This window comes from Aptenodytes forsteri, unplaced genomic scaffold, assembly GCF_000699145.1.
Source record: "Aptenodytes forsteri isolate BGI_AS27 unplaced genomic scaffold, ASM69914v1 Scaffold54, whole genome shotgun sequence".
Lineage (NCBI taxonomy): Eukaryota > Metazoa > Chordata > Aves > Sphenisciformes > Spheniscidae > Aptenodytes > Aptenodytes forsteri.
The window spans coordinates 2262138-2267238 of record NW_008796044.1 but is presented as its reverse complement, the minus strand read 5'-3'; positions in this window follow the sequence as shown (position 1 = coordinate 2267238).

Genomic DNA, 5101 nt, shown 5'->3' with positions numbered 1-5101 from the left:
TCTGCGCCGGGCGGGCCGCGGCCGCCGGGCCACGCCGGCTGCATTGATCGTGTGGAAGCGGGGCACGCAAGAGGGGGCCCCCCAAAGAGGGGACGGGGGAAAGGGCCTGCGCTGCCGTGGCAGCTGCCACTGTGTAACCGGGATGTCGGACCGCCCCAGAGTTGGCCCTCTGCGCGGCCCCCGCGGTGTAGTGCCACATGAGCGCTCTTCGTCGGTAAATAAAGAAGGAAGGGGAAGTTTGTTTTTCATTTCCCCTGACTGTGCCTGGAAGTGCTCACACGGTTACACACCAGAAGCAGTTTAGGAAACGGCTCCTTTTATTTGCTGGTGCCTGGACACCAATAACTACACGAATAACTTTAGTTCTCTGGAAGTTTTTCTTCACACAGTACAAGGATAGGCTGACATTTAATGCCCTGTTACGAGGGTTGTGGAGAGTCTCCTTACTGTGGGCAGCTGCAGGGAAGCCTGCTGACGGTGGCAGGACATGGCGGGGTCTCTGACCTGCCGCTCACAACTCTGAGATTTCCAGCAAGGACTCGTAATGGAGCACACAGCCATTTCTTTCCTCCCTCCTTTGTGATAAAGTGCCATGTAATTCTAGATCAATTACTGTGATCTGGGATGGATCTAAAAGCTATGATCCAGAAGGAGGATTTGGGCATCAGCTCTGTCTTGGAAGCTGAAGTTTCCTGATGCATCTGGAGTTTTGCTTCGGCAAAAGTCTCTGCTGAAGCCACCCTTCACAAACCGAGGAAAGGCTAAATCCTCAACTTCCTGGGCAAGCGGTTTACTCACGAACCTATTGTGTAGAAACAGGAACCACCGTCTCTTCATCCTCCATTTCCCCGCTGCCCCTAAACACGTACCAAAAAACCTTTTACCCCATACCAAGTGACCTTTGCTTAGTCCTGGTCACTACCTTCCTTCAGGAAAGGATTTTGGATGTTGGATCCCAGAAGAGGACAGTGTTCACTTACAGCCCTACTACAAGGAAAGATTTCAGATGTCGACCTGTCCTCAGTTCCTGCTCAATAGGTCCAGCAGAGCTTTGCTCCCCACGCTGGCCACCTTTGTGCACGACAAGGGAGCCCAGATGCCTCATTTTGGGGTTCTGCTTTGAGCACTGGTATTTTGTTGGGTCTCATTCTAAAACCTGTCATAAAAGGATTTCTTCTTCATTTTCATCCAGAATCTTACATTAAAAAAAGCCAAAAGTCTCATGTGGATGCCCATCCCCCATTTATCACGTTTCCTTTCTGAAATGTCTGTATTTGGAAAACTTACTCTGAAGTCTTCTTAATGTTTACTTCTTGTCCGTTAAAGGAGGTTAAGAGTGTATTAACAAGGCTGCAGAACTTCTCTCTTCCGGTAAGCTGCATGTAATTGTGGAAATTCCCATGTGTTATTCTTAAAGAGAAGAAATTTTGGTGTGGCTTTGCGGTTTTTCACTGCAATGTAGTTTAGTATTGAAATTTTAAACACAAGCATTTACATACATATTAGGGAACACAAGAATTTAGCTGCTACCTGGAAGTTAGCTTGTACCCGTTCATAAATATGCACTGTGATCGTAAGATAGAGTCTTTAATTTCCTGCCCATCACCAGACTATGCAGCGTGGAATGTTTTGTGTAAAATGAGCTATCCGGTGTCACGCAGACATCTCTGGTGGGGTTGGGGAAAACAGATCCGCAGTGAGATTTTTCAGTACCTTAATCCTGAGGCATTTTTTCCAGTGCCTGCACTCTATGTTTCCTACACAACTTCTAGCTCTAGAGGAAATGAAATACCATCTCTGGCAAGTGCCAGTAATAAACATATACATGCAACCCAGAAAACAAGAAAAACCTAGTCTGCAGCCTGACAGCTGTCCAATTCCTGCTCTCTTGAAACAGGCACAAAACTTCCTGACCCAGCCTTTCACTGAGGAAATTATAATTCTCCCTTTCCAGCAGTGCGGGTTTGGTGATTGCTTTCCTAGCCTCTGACTTCGGTCAGGGACAAAAACAGGTATTTCGTACATGGGTTTCTTAGAGGCAAGTTCTGAATTTGAATACGCTGGATGCCCACTTTAAGCTATTTATCTAGCAAACCTTCTTAATTGATCTCCTCATGTAAGAAATGGGAGTAAATAAAGGGCGCTGTGATAATTAATGAACTGAGGACTGTTCAATTAAAAACAAGATCAGCAAATCTGAAAGTTCGGTTTCAGTACTGCTTCACAAGAAGGTGAAATGCTTTAGCTGAACACCGTCACAGCTAAGACAGAATATGTGAAAAAAACCCAAGCCAAGCTCAACCCCTAGCTGTCTTTAGTCCATCTCAGAGTAGAGGTTTAGCTCAAACTAGAAGTTTGGCCTGTGAGAGGCTCGGAACATTCCTTGATTTGCAGATCAAGTTGATTTATAGGTTACGAGCACTTTTAGATTGCAGTTACTTCTACGTCAGCCAGCATGCTGCTTTGAATGTCCCATAAGTAAGAATAAATAAATCTGAAGGTGAATGTATGATTGGCTACATAAATGTGTGTGTATATATATATATTTATATAACCAATTCCAAGTGATAGTTGTTAACGACTGTCCTAAAGTACTAAACAGTGTCTGCGTGGGATGAAACCACACAAGAGGATTCTATATGACAGCTATACCTGAAGGCGAGGACTTTTTTTTTTTTAAAACCAGTATTACTTACAAAGATGTTTTGGGGCGAGACAAAAAATATTTTATTGCTATATTAGAATGTCATTTATTTATTGGTATGACCAACTTGATCTATCTGGATCTTAGTGCCTTAAACCATACTTTGGTATTTACCTCTACACAGTAAAAAAAAATAAAATAGTATTTTAAAAAAACCCCACCACCCCAACAATTCAATGAGTGCTTTACCCAGAAGAAACTAGGGCAGTTTAAGAGATGCAAAATACGCTGGCGTATAATTAAGGAAGTTTAAGCTCCTCTATAGTAACTGCCTGCTATGCATGCTCTTATCATATGCTAGGTGAAAGCATGATAGTATCTGTGTGCTGCAAAGTCCCAACGCAAATTACCTTGTGGTGTTTGGTTCCTGTCACCTTGCTCTGCATGCAAAGTGTCTAAGGCAGGGCTGAGGCATTTGCCTGTCGTTAACAACCCTTCTCAGTGGAGGACCGTGGCTTCAGTTGCTTGTCACTTCACAAAATTTCAGTTTCCTCAAGTGAAAATGTCATGTTTATTGTCTGCCTGGTGTTATTTCTTCTGCTGTATTTTTAAGTTTCAGATGAAACAGTTTCCAAGGATGAGGCTAGGGAATAGCCCTGCGCTGGACCAAAGCCTCTTGCCATTTTGCCAGGGTGGTGAAATCTGTGCCAAAGTTCTGGCTTTTTCTGTCTTTGCAGAAATTCACCCCCTGCACTAGTGCAGGATCTGGGTCTCAGCACTGGAGACAAGGTGGTGGGGCAGGATGAAGGTGCCCGTGCCGGCAGCCTGGAGTGGTGCAGGGTCCAGGGTCACCTGTCCTCTGCAGGCGAGGCACAGCAGAGGAGCTGCCTGGTTAAATGCTGCTGGTAGAAGATTAGCTGGAAGACGGTGGACCGCTGAAAATGTAATGGACTGATTCCCTGTGAATGTTGAGCTGTCCCCTGAGCACAAAAGCCGTTGATCCCGTGGGACTCATTTACCCCCCTTTCCTCCCTTCCACACATCTGAGGTAGGGTGTGTACTCTTCCTCCCCAGGTAAGACACAACAGTTGTTAAAGATTATTTTTACAGAAAAGGAGTGGGGACTTGTGCCGTGGGGACAAGAGTCATAGTAGGAGAAGGCAGTGTCACCCACAGACTACCTTGAGCATCACTTTACTGTGAAAGCACAGAAGCCCTGAGAAAGGAGAAGGTCAAGAGATCACGTAGGAACAAGATGCAAAGCTATGCAACTCTTGCAGCAACTTCTGTTCCTCCTGCTTGTGAGACTATGGGATGCCCCTATACGTCATGGTATAAGTTTAAGCTTCCTCATACTAATAAGTACTGCTTGTACCACGCGTGTGCTCCGTTACATGCCCGAGGAGTTTCTTGCTGCCTGCAGGGCTCTCTGAGGGCTGAAGGTGCTGGGGGGGAACAGCTGCGCTTTCTTGTGTAGGCCAGAGGTATCACGGGCTGCAGGGGCATGCACCTACCAGCCTGGAGTAGAGCGCTGCTGGGTAATAACCTCTGCAGGCATGCAGTGCTTACGCCTCAGCGTGTGTGAGCAAATGGCAGCAGAAATAGGGTGGAAATAGCAGAATCAGTTGTTATTCTATAAGGTGCTAGCACCAAAGTAACGGCGGTATCATCAACAGCAGCCTCGTGACGCTGCTGTCATGACACTGTCCTGAGGCCGCTGCAGTGCCTAGGGACCCGCTGCCCTGTATGCCGGCACACGGAGCCATCCTGCTGCGGAGGGATGGTGCCGAAGAAGTGTTGGACACCCTCAGGTCTCGCAGGCGCCCTCCCGGGGCTCGGCAGGGTCATCCTCCTGCTGCCAGTTCCTGCAGATTCCTGGGGTGAACTGCGGGCTCCTGACGGCAGTGACCCCATGCCAAGTTGCAGCTCGTGGGGACAGCAGGGGCTCCTTTCCTCACAGGACCAATGTGAACCACGCTAGGAAGTTGATGGCACAGGATCAATAAAACATGAGAAATTATTTAAAACTCCCCAGAAAATCCACGTATCCACATATATATACACGCTCCTGTGAGAAGCGGCTGAGGACTTTGGGCTTGTCTAGTTTGGAGAGAAGGAGGCTGAGGGGCAACCTCATCGCTCTCCACAGCTTCCTGAGGAGGGGAAGGGGAGAGGGAGGTGCTGAGCTCTTCTGCCTGGTATCCAGTGATAGGACACGTGGGAACGGTTCAAAGCTGCGCCGGAGAGGTTTAGACTGGACATTAGGAAGCATTTCTTTACCGAGAGGGTGGTCAAACACTGGAACAGGCTTCCTGGAGAGGTGGTCGATGCCCCAAGCCTGTCAGTGTTTAAGAGGCATTTGGACAATGCCCTCACTAACATGCTTTAACTTTTGGACAGCCCTGAACTGGTCAGGCAGTTGCACTGGATGATCGTTGTAGGTCCCTTCCAACTGAA